General features: G+C 42.7%; 1 long non-coding RNA gene across 1 annotated transcript; it reads right to left on the bottom strand.

The window, feature by feature from the left end:
* Positions 1–1,207: 1,207 nt before the first annotated feature.
* LOC309673357 lies at positions 1,208–14,562 on the bottom strand. The gene is made up of 3 exons (XR_014269306.1): positions 14,517–14,562; positions 2,971–3,040; positions 1,208–2,709 (listed from the first exon to the last, which is right to left on the bottom strand). It is a non-coding gene; the product is annotated as an uncharacterized lncRNA (long non-coding RNA).
* Between the last annotated feature and the right edge of the window lie 409 nt (positions 14,563–14,971).

Here is a 14,971-nt window from a genome sequence, read left to right as displayed (position 1 = left end):
GACCAGATTGTGAATCAAAGCCGTGCTTAGCAGCCAGGAGCACTGTCCTGCAGCACTCCTGCTAAGGCACACTCGCAGCTGACACACTCAAGCTGTGGCACTGGGAAGTTGGGTTGCATAGAGAAGCAAGCGGACTCTCTCATGGCTGAGCAGATACTGTGCCACAGCATACGCACAGACCAAGTTGCTTGGGGGCTACCTCTGCCTTGCTTCTGTGGAGGTAATGTTCACTGAGAGTGTTGGAGTGTGTACTACTTCTCCCAAAAAAGGAGAGAGGGGGTGTTGATAACTAGCTTGCTTAGATGAAATGCTTTGCTTGGGAAAGCTTTGACCAGAGAGTTGTGGCTTAACTCAGCCAAACCTAAGCCCGGACTGCAGAGGGACAGTTCCTTTACCATAGTCCCAAGGTATAAAAGCTTAGGTGTTTTTTTTGGTTCGTTTTGGTTATTTCCTTCATACAGGTGAAGTAGAGCAGGTACTTTATGGGCACTGAAATTAACCACTGTTATCAAGTAGTTGGGGGAAATGAGTGTCAGTCTCCAACAACCTTCTAGTGCTGCACTATGCAACTGTATTTCTAGCACTGTGCGTGGCTTACATACTGGTGTACCAGCTACAGCATTGCTTCAAGTGATGCTTGAAAGCAAGCTGGTACTGCTGAGGGCCACAGGGATAAATGCCTTGGGAAAGGTTAAAGACTGAGATAGTCAAAGACAAATGTTATGGCTGCTACTTCATTGCATAGTTAAAGGGGATGAGCAGAGGAAAGGACTACATCTGAGTGAAGCAGAGTGGACGCTGCCTTCTGAGCGCTACTACCTGAAGGTGATATGCTTTGCTTTTTCTTCCTGTCACTCCCACCAGTGTAAGAAAGCAAGTCACCAGGAAATCTGAACTGTAAAAGCATCCACTACTGTACAGTGGTGTTTGACAGGTAAGTGGTGGGGTGGGCTGCTATCGGGGACAGACTGAGAGTGTCTGTACAATGCATGGGCAAGTTGTTAAAGTGGAGTATCTGATGTGAGTAAAGGGTCCAATAATATAACAATAAAGTAAATGTCTTTAAACCAAACAAACACACAGTCAACAAACCAAACAAACCCACTACTGTAGTTATGTTGCAAGACTTTATTGAGCCTGAGCTATAAAACAGCATCTTCCTTCCATAGTAAGTACCCATGGAAGAGGACATGACAATGATGGGAGGGGATGATGATGATGAGACAGGGAGGGACCACATGTGTCAGAAGATGTGTGTGGGTGTTATGGCATGTGTAGGGCGCAGGAGTGCTGTGTGGGTATGTTGGGTGAGTGTGCGTGAATGTGTGGTGTGTCACGTGTGGCCATGTGGTGTGTGTTCAGGGGACTGGTAGTGTGTGGTGTGGTTTGTGTCATGAGTAGTGTGTACATTGGCACATGCATGGGGCATGCCCTGTGTGGTGTATCATGCATGTGCAGTGTCACATCTGTGGTATACAACACGTATTTGGTATGTCATGTCTGCAAGCACATTTGTGGTGTCCTGGGTGTGCAGCACGTGTGCTGTTTGTGGTGCATCACATGTGCTGCACAACAGGTGGAGTGTTTCATGGGTGTGGTCATGTGTTGTATCATGCATGTGGGGGCTAATGTGTGCAGCAATACACATGTGGGGTGTAATACATATAGTGTCATGTAGTGTCACAGGTGTGTGGCAAATGTGGTGTAACATGTATGCAACACAGGTATGGTATGTTACGATGTACATCTCTTGCAGTGTCACAGGTGTGGAGTAGCACACGTGGTGTTTCATGTGGGCAGCAAATGTTGTGGAGCAGAACCGTGCAATGCCTGAGTTTTTGTGGTGCAAGTGTGTGTGTTGTGCAGCGAGCAGAGGTGGTGTGGGGTACACACTGTGCACTACCTCACTGTTTTGGGACTCACCTGTGCAGTGCATGAGTAGCACGTTGGTCCTGGCACCAGTGTGGTTTGGTTTGTACCCTAAGTGTGCAGCATACACCTATCTGTTTTTCATGTGTGCAAGTGCATAAATGCTGTGCATTAGTGGGTTTTGCTTCCAGTGGGTGTTGTGTGGTTTAGAGGGGGGTGTGTGTGTGTGCATGTGTGTTTTGTGTCTCAAGTGCTGTGTGTGCACAGGGCATGTGTGAGTGGTTGGTGTCTCACATCTGCAGGGTGAGTGGTTTGTGTGGCACCTGAAGAAGCACCCCTGGGTGCCACTGAGGTTCCCCCACAGCTGCCCTCCAGCCTGCTCTGACCCATTGCATCCCCCTCCCTCCTGCCCGGCACGGGTGTTGTCAGGGCCAGCTGCAGCTGTCTTGGGATGAAGCACCCTGTTGGGGTGCCAGCCAGTCTGGCTGCTGTGCAACAGGAGCCTGCTTGCAGCCCCACTGGCATTTTTCAAGGCTGAAAGGGTTTTGTGTGTCCCACTCCCCCTCACTTCACAGCCCTGCTCTGTGCGAGCTGAAGCTCTGTCAAGGGAGGTGGTGGGGTAACATTCCCTCTGTGCACATCAGCAGGTTTCTGCTACAGCAACACCCACCCTATCAGGCATGGTCCCGAAGGTGAAAGTGCAGGCAAGGCAGACTGCTCCAACGCAGCACATCCATCGCAGCAGGAGAGATGCTGAGGGTGCAGGAACATGTCCAAGTGTGGTGGGACAGAACTGTAGCTCCTGGGCCAAGCCTTCTGCTCTTCCTCATGGCAGTGTATCTGCACAAACTGAAATCCCAAGCAGGGTTAATGGTTAGAGACATTCCTCACAGCAACAATCTGTCTTTGGAACTATTGTCTAAGGGCAGTATCAGCCTGCTGGGGCAGGAGTCTTGAAAGCATCTACAGTAGTCAGGAACCAAAAACCTCAGTGGGGCTTTGGCTTTAGAGCCGCTTGGATGCTTTTCACTATTTACCCTGTGTTCTTATGCAGTAACAGTTGCACACAGAGGTATTAAGTGCTTGTTTTCAGCCCATTACCTTAGTGTCACAACTCTGATTTATACCAACTGGACCATGGCTCTTCTCTGGTTTTGCTGGTTTAACTTAGCTGAAAGAAAAACCATATATAAATCATGCCATGCTGAATGTTCCAAGAATTTATTTTTTATTTACAAAGCAGCTCTTTCAATTTGTTGCTAGTAATATATATTTAAAATACACAATAATTATAAATAAATATATACAATACTAAATGGAGGGACAAAAGCTGCTATTCATACCTTGCTTGCTTAAACACATTGTTACAACATCATAACAAATTCCTTTACTCCCTTGCAGTCCTTCAAAGGTCTTCCAGAAGAGGCAAAACTCCTTGCACAGAGGCTTTGGCCTCAGCCACAGCAATGTAAAGCACTGGCAAGAAAGTCGGGCATTTGATTTTTTTTTTTTTTTAATATGGGCATGTACATATAGATAGATAGATAGATAGATAGATTCATATACGCACACAGTGCCACCCACAAGTACATATATGTTTATTTATGTATATATACATATATGGGTAAATAGACAGATGAAGATGGACATATGCTTGACTAAAAAGGACACTTGGCGTGGCCAATTAACAACCAAGCACTTCATTATCCAGTTCAGCAATGGGCTGCAATCCTGTGCACCTCACACTCCCAGCTAGTAAGTTAAAACGCAACTTTTCCTGTTTTAGCCTCTGTGAAAAAGGGCTAAGGGCCAGCAGCAGGTAACCTGCCACTAAAGGCCATTTAGAGAGCCATTTCCATCTTGGCAGCCAAAACTGCGGCCAGTGACATTTCAAAGCTGCCATGTAACAATTTTTAAACAGGGAATAAAATGAGGCTGAGGGGGGAGAAACAGCAGGAGTGGGAAAAGCTGCATTTCCAGAGACACAATGGTTCCTGGTAGCAGACAAGAAGTCTCCAGCCCCTGCTCTGAGGCAGGGATTCCAGGGAGATGGCTTGTGCCACTCAGCTGAAACCTGGGTCAATGGCCCATAATTTCTTCCAGTGGTTTGTCCCATCACACCACCTTGCTTCCCCTGACCCAGTCTCAGGTACTCAACTCCTGGCTGAGCCACAAGCATTAGGTCAGCTGCTGTGCATTTGTAGTTGAAGTGTATTCAGCACCTACTGAAACTGCTCCAGCCCTTTGTATATATGAATAGATAGAATATTATAATTTTTATAGATAAAAATAATATATGTTTATATGTGTAGCTATATCAAAGATCTTTTATATACACACACATTTTTTTTCCTGACCTGTACAAAGACATCTGGCATAACCCAACTGACCATCTACTACTGCCAAAGCAGTCCTGTCACTCACCAATAAGCACAGCGACACATCACCAAAACCAAGGCAACTGAAAAACCAGCCACAAATGGTGCAGAGTACAGTCCTGCACACACGGCAAGGGTGCATGCACCACAGCTGCTAACAACCATGTTGTTAGCCTGTTTCTTGGAAGTGAAACCATAGGGTAAGTTACTCTGCAACATATGTTTTTTCATGAGAGGAAAGCATTCAAAATTTACAAGACAATTCTAAAGCTGTAACAGGAGCCTGTACTGTATGTGCTTCTTATGGCGCCTTGATACTAGGCTCATGCTATAGAGAGCTCACTGTTATCTGCAGAAGACTTTGTCTCGCTCGGCATTTTCTGCACCAAGCTTTGCATTCCTCCTCTTTTCCGCAACCGTCCTTCCCTAACAAAGGCTCTTTTTTTCAGGAGAATTAAGGCACAAATCGTCATATCTGTTCCAAGGGCAGAGTGTGTCAGTCTTATTTACTGTGTGAGGAGCACTGGCATTCATGGGACGCCAACAGCTGGATCTGAGCATTTCCTTTAATTGAACAGGTTTGCAGTCTTTCTGAGCTGAAGCAATTCTCCACATCACACAAGCCTGCATTCCAGAATAAAATGAAAATTTAAGAGTGCTGGCTAACAAGACCGAGAAGCTCATTGTTTAAACAAGAGGCCAATTGTCTGGGTACTCAAGTGCCCCGTTCCTCCAACATTAAACCCACACGAGGGACAGCAGCCTAATCCACAGCTTGCCGCCAGGTGGTATAGAAATTAATCTTCCACTTACCCAGGCTATTAGTTGCGGTATTCATAAAGGTTTGCAACCCAATGAGGCGAGTGACTGAAATTTTCTCCTTGTCATGGAGGGTCATGGCAACGTGGCAGTATGAAATATCGGCCTCTGGGCGTGCCCCCCACAGTGAGGAAAGTGTGGATGATGTGCACCGTGGGGAGACTGGGGGGAACAGCCATCCTGGGCCTTCTGGTTCAACACATGCAGCCCTGGGCTGTCTAAACACACAGCAAATACGTTGGAGGACAGGGGATGGACTGGGAAAGCTCAGGCTCATTGAGGACCTGAGCATAGTCCACCATACCATGCAGGGCTGAGCAAGAGTGGTGTTTATGAGGAAAGGAACTAAATAGTGATTTTTCTCACCTTTTAGCAACACCAAAACTCCCATTTCCAGTCTGACAGAACCCCTGGGAGTGCTGAACACACAACAGAGGGACCCTTACTAGGTCTCCCAAAAGCTCAGAGAGATGCTTCAGACGTGATTGCCAGGACATTTCACTCATCTTCCTAACAGCATATTAGCAGAACAGAGGAGGAAAAGAAATACAGTCCTTTATTAGACTGCTGCTCCCTTAAAGTCCAAGGAGGAAAGGGAAAATACTCAGAAGCAAGCAGGTGATCAAAACAGGGACAACACAAGCTGGCCCACATAAATGGAAGAGTAAAACCACATGAGTTTTAGCGCAATTGCTTCCAGTTTTCATCTGCTCCCATTTCACTGCAGACCTAATTCTTTGCAAGGTGCTGCCAAGGCTTTCCACAATACCAAGATACATACAGTTCGATGCACCTAATATTTACAACTATTACAACCGTTCTCCCCATTCTTCCCTAGTGCTTTCAGTTTACAATCCTGTCTGGCTGTGTTTTTTTCTTGCTGCCCTCAATGACTTTCCTAGCCCCAGGAGCTTGCTCTTGTGCCATAGGAAGATGGCAGCCTCTTAATTTCCTGTGTGGTGACTGACCTACTTGCTGTACAAATGGAAAAGCAAACGGTCAGGGCCAAGTGCAAGTCAGGCCCTCACCGCGTGTTTGCACATGACTCTGACTTGGTGCCCAGGTATGTCTCCAGGGAGTCCCAGGTCATTTCTCATCCCAGATAAATGCTCTACAAAACGCAACAGATTTTCCCAAATGGTAATGCCACAGTGCCCGCTCACTCCATATATTTCTCCTGTCTGAGTCCTCATGTGGCAGCAATTTAATAGATTATGCACCATCTTCTTCCATGTCTGCTATTAAATTTCCAGCTACACCAAAATCTTATTTTTCCAAGGTTTAATTAGGCTAAAGGTCAAAATTCTGCAAGATATTAGAAGAACTCAACAAATCTGAAAGGTTTTAATGCAGATTTTTATGGATCCCATGAATAGCAGCAGATATAATGCAGAGCTTGGGCTTGGAGAAATTTGAATCCAAATTATTTTTGTTTCTCATTTGGCTTGCTTTATAAAACATACAGCCAATAATTCCACAGCCTCTGTCAAACTCCTTGCTATAAATAACAATTTACCATTGAAAAGAAATGTAAAGGGTCGGAGCTTCGCTTGGAGATTCATGTATCACCCACAAAAGGAGTTTCCAAATGAGTTGGGGACAGGCTGAAAAGTAAATTTCCCAAAATGGGAAACAATGGGAAGAACTGAACAAATAAGGTGTTTAATTTCTTTTGGTCCCATATCTTTACTTAATCTGGTGTTAATCCCACCTGCAAACACTGTCCCAGGATGAGTCACTAGACAGCCGCAAACCTGAACCCAGCCTCCAGCCTAACCTGAAAGCCAGGGCAAAGAGCAGAAGCAGGTCTGCAGTCCCATTGCTAACCTCCATCCTTAGCTGTCACTAGATCTAGCCTTTGGTGACTCATTCTTGAATCAAAACTAGCAAACCAGTTACGGGGCCAACCTGGGGTCCTGGTATTGGTAGCTGCAAGACTGGCTCTATTTAGCAAGATAGTGTATCCCTGACCAACACTGGACATGATAAAGCATTCTCCTTTTCCTCATCAAACTTTGACTAAAGTACAAGGATCCAAGAACCCAGCCAGCAGCCTCGGCTTTCCTGAGCTGGAGTCTCCATCTCAGCACTAACCACTGCCTTACTACTACAGAAGTGCTCAGTTCAGTTTAGGAAAACTAAAACTTAATCCTACTCCAGAGAGGAGCAGGTTCCTGCAAGTGCCAGCTTTCATCCTACCTATGTGGGACTATGTTCCCACAATCCGAATCCTCTGTGTTGACAGCTGTAAACCTGGCTCCAATTCTACTCATAAACAAAGCTACAATCAGCAGACCTCGTCACAGTCATCATGGGTATTTCTGGCAAATGCTGAAGCAAAATGTGTGTCTGCTAAAGATGGCCTTTACCTTGTAGCTGCAAACATTAAGAGATCCATCAGTTATGTAGGTTCAGCTACCTCTACTTTTCTGAAACAACCCTGTTTCCCAACTTTGTTACTAATCTTAAAATCAACGGCAGCCTACCAGACAAGAGGAGCAGCCTGTGCATGGGGCAGCTAATGTCTGCCCTCAAACTGCCTGGCCTAAACTGGCATAAGGCAGAAGACTTACAACCAGCTTTCATCTGAATCAGTCAGAAAAAACACTACCCTAAGCCCCTACCCAGTGGATAGAGACACCAATTGTCCATGACCTGCTTTGAAAGAGTAAGGCGGTACTTAGTGATTCCACCACCAGCTAATCGGAGGATTAGCTTTATTGTGTGCCTCTAATCTAGGTCAAACAAGCTATCCAGTTCAAAACAATTTCACCACCCCCCCCACCACCCCCAGCAACCTTCAAAGTGCTGCGCTCTCAATTCCTCCTGGCTGAAGCGGTAGAAAATGGTACTTGGCTCTGCTGTCCCATCTCCCTGTAATTAACGTGACCTGTGAATAATGAGGCTCCTCTGTTGCTCAAATCAGACCTAAGCAAAGCTTGAACTCTAGGCTTAACCTCAGCAAAAGCAATACCAAGCATCAATGATTATTGCTTCATAAGGTGAAAAACATATTACATTAAAACAATGCCAATGTTCGCTCTAGAAGAATTAATATTACCAAATACAGAAGTACACCTACTTTTTGACCCAAGGAGAGCTCTTATCCAAAACCAAGCCCAATCTAAAGCAAATTCAAAAGTTAACTTACCTTGGAAAAACTTTTCTCACCAAATGAAAATGCAGAGAAAAAAGCAACACCACCACCACCACCCCCATTTATAGCTAGACACCTCAAGCCCTCTCTTGAAGCCTAATTTGAATTGTTAGTATTCACTCAAATTGTAGTTACAAATACCATAATATGTCCCAGACCTTCACTCAAGGTCTTAGTTTGCAATAAGACTAGCACAGTCTGGAACAGCAGTCATCTTAAGCAGGTCCCATTCCCCCAGATAAACCACCTCCTAGTCACAGGCTCTAACTTTTTCCATTGCTATTGTAATAGACACTGACAACCCAAGGTAGGATGACAGCTTCTTTGAAGTACCAGTCCCTAATACTGTTACCATTTAGAGGGTACCAATATTTCTCTTATATAGCCTACTGAATGCTGGGGCTGTAACATCCCTGCAAGCTGTTTCCTCATGAAAAAGTTTGTTGCTCAGTATGAGAAAATCATAAATATACTAAACTCTACTTGAAAGTTATCTCTGTGTTTTACAAGCACTGTGAAGTTAACTGAGTCTCTCTATGTATCAGAAATACATGATTACTAACTGAAATGTTACTACCGGGTCCATTGTCTGGTAAAAGAAAGTCATCTCTGCTACTTTATTTCTCTTGAAACACATAACTGAGTGGCATTTCGCACCAGTGATTTGCTAATCTTTATACATAAAACCTATTTTCTAGGAGCAATTTAAAATATTTGTACACTTTCATCACAGTCCTAGATTAGCCGTGTGCTACTCTCTGCAAATGGAAATTAGGGTGGAATTGTGTGCAGTGGTTTAAAGGAGTGACAATCTTTATGAAAAAAAAAAAAAAAAAGCCATTCATGGGCTTTGTGCAGTCATTGCTATTGAATATAAGTGGGCAGAGGACTGTTTACTTTATACATACAGCATTTTTCACACTGCGGTTAAAACACAGCCCCGTGACTGCTTCAGGCACCACAACCTCGGAGAAATACTTCGAGCCAAATTCTACCCTTTTAGAAATCCCATTCTAGAAGTGTGAAACTTTTGTGGCCATCTGTTCTGCATAAAACCAGCATCATTTGCTGGGTACACTGCCTCAACATCCTGGAAGTCTCAGCCTGGCATTTGTCTCCCCTCTTGTACCCCTCTATTGCCCATTGAGGGCAATTAAGTTTTTTGGTGGTGTTTTAGTTGTTGTTGTGGTTTTGGTTTTGGGGGGTTTTTTTGTTTGGTTTTTTTTTGTTTTTTTTTTATATCTTACTACAGCTCTCACTTCCACACTGGCACTTCTGGCCCTGTCTTCTAAAACATGGTTCCAGTCTTGCAAATGTGAACTCCTGTCCACACATGCTTGGTCCACATGTGATGAGTTCAGCTAGAGCTCTTGACAGAGGACTACCCTGCTGCCACCCTTGCCAGAGCCTCCCCTTCTCTCTAAACCAATGTTGAAAATGCAACAGCATCTCCCAGCAAGCTCTCCTCTACAGAGGACAAATCAGAAAAATTGCAAGTATTCAGATGTTACGCTTACAGGCTGCAAGACGCTCAGCCACTTTGAGGATCAGGGCTATAAACATCTACAGCTCTCCCTTTACAATCAGGGAGAAGAAGTGGCCAGTTGAGGGCAGGATTCACCCAGGCTCCTGGAGATACTGATTTCAGGAAGAGATGCATTGTTATTTCTGTACACTGACTATCAAAGAGGAGCAGCTCCAATGTGGGGTCTCTCTTCAGTGGTTTAGGAGAGCCTATCTCTCCCCTCCCCCAAATGGGAAGTAGTACTTCAGCAGGACGTTTTAGCACTACAATAAGCTAAATAGCTATTAACAATTACCAAAAGTTAAGTATCCCCAAGTACTAAGGCATTTGTGGAAGTGGACACACATGAAATATTTACCATTGCTCATTCTTTGTGTGAGAAATAGGAAGCTCTTTATGGCCAATATCTAGCACTTCATTTCTAGATTTGTAACATTCAACAGGGATTGCTGGGGAAAAGCGGAAGTAGGGAGGGGTCTTGGTTTTCTCATAACATGTAGAAATTTGGGCATACTAGGAAAGAAATCAAAATTGGCAGAACCTCTTCAGTCCTGTAAGAAGGAAGGGGGGCAGGAAGCACAACATAACTGACCCATCTTTGACATTCTGCCCAACAACATATGCAGTGCATTTTCATGGGAATGTTACGAGGTCAACTACTAAATGGAAATGTTTTGTCTTAAATTGCAGAAGAGCTACAAAAGTCTCTCTGGAGAATCCATCTGCTCATAGCTGCTTTGGGCAGTTTAAGGTACGCTTTTCTAGAAAAGAATAACATTAATTTTCAGGACACTACAAATTATAAAAAGAGAAATAAACAAAACTGAAATGCATTATTTTTTTTGAAGACTAGGGCTTTCTTCTTCCAGTCGTTCTCCATTGCAGAATATTCTTTATGTCCTTCATCGGTCTTGTACTTGGTTACAGATGGAAAATATTAGCTCTGGTTTACAAAACATGGCCCCGTTTCCTGTAACACGGCACAGGTTGGACAAATCTGTCATTTGAGTAGTGTGTCTATTCTGTGGCCAATTCTGTAATCTACAAGCAATGTGATCCTAAACAAGGAATCTCATGTTAGCAGCCAAGATTGGAAAATCCCTGTTTAGTGCGATTGCTGCCAAAACCATCTCACTTGCTAAGGACAAACTAATTTTCAATCTGCAGTTTGGGAGCAGTTGCTTTTCCTTTTTAGCTCTTTTTTTTTTTTAAAAAATGAGTAAAACATCTCACTTTCTAAGACAACACAAATACACACTTGATTTTAAAAAGTGCAAAATGGATTTAGAAAGAAGTTTAAGGTACAGGAAAAATATCACTCTGTCTATAAAAAATATTCTACTTTTTAATACAACTTGAACAAATGCTGTTTTGCAGATTTGAATAGTTGTGTTTCGGAACTAACAGCAACAAGATTGTTGTGTGCAAATAAGAGGAGAACAGCAAGATAGAAAGAAAAATAGAGGATGATATACAATACAGATAGGACATAGTTTGAGGATGATCTAGATGCAGCTTTAAATGAGAACTTCACCTCTGTTTTCAAGATGGATCAGGGTGATATAAATAATGGTAATGAGGCTATCAGATGATCACAACTAAGATGGAAGCTAAACTCAAGAAATTTAGTATATCCAGGTTCGTGGACACAGAAGTAAATGAAAGGTAGAAGCAGCTACATTAAGTATTTATGATAAGTTTTCCAGGTCACAGATGCTTTCAGCTGACAAAAAAATCCAAGAATATAGTGCAAGAGCGTAATGACAATATTTACAAGTAGAGCTTAGAAAAATTACTCCAAATAATTAATTTCCTTTCTTGAAGGAAAGGAGAAGCTTGACAAGACAAAGGGGAAAGCAAGCGTGTAACACAGACTGACTTAGCAAGTTTTGTGTGTACCCAATTAAATGACTTTTTTCTTCCAGAAAAATTTTATCAAATAAAACTGATGCAAGAGATCTCTCTTTTTTGGACATTAATAAACCATTTGACTTGGTGACACAGGAGAAACGTTATTAAACAGAAGATTAAAGATTAGCAGAGAAACTGTAAATTGCATGAGAAGTTGAGCCAAGACAAAATGGAAAGGAGTATTTTTGAGAAGTATGAGGTTGGAGAAAAATTACTGGCAGAAATTGTCAATAATAGCTATGGGGCAGATCTTTAGGTATTTTCATTCACTATCTTGAGACAAAAATACAAAGTATTTCAATGAATTCAGCTGAAAACCATTGCCAGCAGAAGGGAATTTGGGGGCTGCTGTCTACAAGGAAGTGGCTAAACTTCAGAAAAAAAATGCAAACAAGGTTGACCTTCGCATAGTGTAAAACGCAATGTTAAATGTACAAGACTAATTGCAAGGGTTTATTTTCACAATTTGATAGTTCATTAGAAGTTGCAAATGATCGAGAAGCAGTTGTGTGCCTGAGATGATCCTGCAATAACTATCAGCATCAACACAACGCACTTATGAAAACAGTGAAAGCTATCTTATGCTGTATCACTAGAGGAGCCCTTGGCAGACAGATTCATGCCGCTACCAAGTGTATACGGTATCTCCCTTCAGTGTATTGGGTATGGTTCAACTCTCTCGGTATTTAAGAAAGAGAATTTCATCTGGAATATGTACAGAAGGGTCACAAAAACCATCGTGAGTCAGACCTGGCCTCATTTGGTATCACATGTACCTTTTCCAGAATTATTCTTTCTTTGCCCTTCTAAATGCTCCTTCAGTGGTTTCCTATGTGAAGATCTTCTTTCTCTTTTAAGAAAGTTGGGATGGGTGTTATGGGATTTTTTTGGATTGCTTTGTTTTTCTTTTTAAGTTAAATATTACGGATGTTAATTTTTCTTGCCTTTTCACTGCTGGCAGAAATACGAATTTGTATACGTTACAGCACCTCACACTCTTTGCCAGCCTACTGAGCTCAGGGAGTTGAGGGCTTATCTAAGGAAGAAGGTGGTAAAATAGGAGGAGGAAGAAGAGGAGGTTGCACTGTCAGAGCAATCAATGTCTGGAGCAGTTTCCCACTGAGAGATGTAAGAGCAAGCTCGGTGGGGTTAGGAGAAGGACTGCCTCATGTTTTCCATGACAGAGTGCTGCACAGGACAGGAATCCTGATTTTCCACGTGTTACTGACATGGCATCCTCTGAACATTGCAATCCAGGTTGCAATCATCAATTGCAGGTCTATACTTTGCCACCTGCCTTCCAATGAAGGGTCACCTTGGTCCTGCCCAATTTGATAATGCAATATGCAGAAAAAAGTTCAGTTTTAATTCCTCAAGCTGCCTCAATTCATGACATTTTTATCTCTTATCCAGTACACTTAATTACACTGAAGCAAAAAAACCCACACCACTGCAAGCATTGGACTCTGCTGCAGGATTGCCCAGCACCCCTCTGCATCTGTCGTGGCACAGCCTGGTCCAGGCCAGCTACTGCTGGGAAACACCAATCCTGAAAGCTAGTGTGTGGGAGATGGGTACAGGAGCCTCGGGGAAATTTCCCTGGCCTCCTAAAGAGCTTCTCTTATTCCCTGGATCTTCTCTAGCAGAGTGCAGGAGCTAATAATATCCCTCTGCTTGTTATATAGCATTTCCTCCCCTTTATTTTAACTTTTACTGGTCGCATTACCAGCTGCTCCTTTGCCTCTGACACATGACTGAGTGTGAAGAGAAACCATAAATCAGCTTTTGATATTCATCAAATGACAAAATTGGCACTTCCTACTGTCCTGAAGGAACAGAATTTTAAAACGCAACTTCTAAATATACTTTAAGATTTTATTATTTAATTTAATATTAAAAAAATTTTAAAAGACGACACAACCCAAACTTTCCTTAGAGAAGGCACGTACTGAGATTTCTTAAGAGTCACAGCCACCACTCAGCATGAGAGAGACAAAGTCACAGCTCCCGACCAGGGATGCGCTGGGGACCAGAGCCTCAGCCATGACAGGCAAACCCCAGCACTGTTGCACTCATGAAGACACACTTGTCGGGGAGCTGGAGCTAAAGAGTAGGGTGGGCTCAGGTGTACTGGGAACAAAACCCCGAGTCAAATCCTCCAAATCACCCTTACATTTTCCTGTATCCGAAACCGTCCCCCCTGTATCCTTTTGTTGTTGTTGTTGTAAAAGACAAAATCCAGCAGAGCTGACAGATATGGGAAGCAACCTCCTGTTCAGTGCACCCTAGTCTGACCAGAGAGACCAGAACCAAGAAGTCTCAATACAAGACAACCACCAGGGAAATAAGGAATTTACGAACAACTCTTTTGTGATTTGCTGTATGTTTTTCTTTCAATGGGTATTTCTAATAAAACACATAAAGTATCAATGTAGGTATTTATTACTTCCCTATATAAGTGCAGCAGTTGCACATTAAAACAGAACAAAGTATGATTATGAATTTATATATGAATTATTCTTACCAAATTCCCAAATAGCTGTTTTCTTAAAATGTATACTAAAAGGCTTTGTCTAGATAGTTTTGGAAATATTTGCTCAGCAACAGTGATTAGATTTTAAACAAAAGATATAAGCAATGATGATTGACCAAGGGAAAAAAAAAAAATAGAGCTAAACTTTTTTTTTAATTCAGCAACTACTTTTGAATAACTGAAATTTAAGCTGATTGTGTTCATCTAGGAAATACTAACAGGAGTAACTATTTTCTCTGTACTAGCAATCCATCTTTAGTTTCTTGTGAATGATAATCCACGCAGCTTTTGCCTTAGGAGCTGGGGGTTATGTTTCCCACTGACCTTTTACAGAGGCTTCCAAAAATAGGGAAGCAGGAGAGGGATGACACCAAGTGCCTGCGGAGCATAGGCAGCTCTTCCTGCTTTGCACCAGGAATGCAGAAGATTTCAGTTTTCATTTTCTTGAATGCTTTTTCATCATTTCTCTATAAAGATGACTACGAAAAGACAAAACTATTGGAAGTCAAGTGCCAATTTTTTTTTCTGTCAAAAAACTCCTTTTCTCTTCTAAAGAAATAATTTTAATATACTTTCACAAACACTCAGGAATGACATTTGGAGCTGTCAACTCCTTATTTTTAGGCATTCACTTTCTCAAGGTACATATAAAATTTTTTACATGTAGCAACTAAAATCTAATGACATCCATGGAATATGCCAGCGTACAAATGAAGTGACTCATACACTGCAGTCTTTTTTTCACCCCTTTGGAGAAATGGAGAGTGAACACCGACACA

Source organism: Vanellus vanellus (genome assembly GCF_965231255.1).
Source record: "Vanellus vanellus genome assembly, chromosome: 6".
Classification (NCBI taxonomy): domain Eukaryota; kingdom Metazoa; phylum Chordata; class Aves; order Charadriiformes; family Charadriidae; genus Vanellus; species Vanellus vanellus.
Note: the sequence above shows the minus strand (reverse complement) of the source record. Positions and strands in the feature narration are given on the sequence as shown.